The sequence below is a fragment of the Sinocyclocheilus rhinocerous genome, unplaced genomic scaffold (genome assembly GCF_001515625.1).
Source record: "Sinocyclocheilus rhinocerous isolate Xijiao unplaced genomic scaffold, SAMN03320098_v1.1 scaffold750, whole genome shotgun sequence".
In the NCBI taxonomy this organism is placed as follows: Eukaryota; Metazoa; Chordata; class Actinopteri; order Cypriniformes; family Cyprinidae; genus Sinocyclocheilus; species Sinocyclocheilus rhinocerous.
Genome location: NW_015653476.1, coordinates 11,121 through 11,324, shown reverse-complemented (window position 1 = coordinate 11,324; position 204 = coordinate 11,121).

Below are 204 nucleotides of genomic sequence, written 5' to 3'. Positions count from 1 at the left end.
AAGATAGTGCCCATGTTGCTAGTCATTTCGTCTAGTTCATGTGTACTTATTGGTATCCCGTGGTCTTGTCCCGATGGCCGTCTAGGAGACAAGGTCTTCACTGGGGATCTGTTTCTGGGGCTCATCTAGAGTTGTCCTGGTCTCCGCTGAAATTCAGGGCTGAAGAGGTCGTCTCTAGGTGCTGATCCACGAAATAGGAAAAGG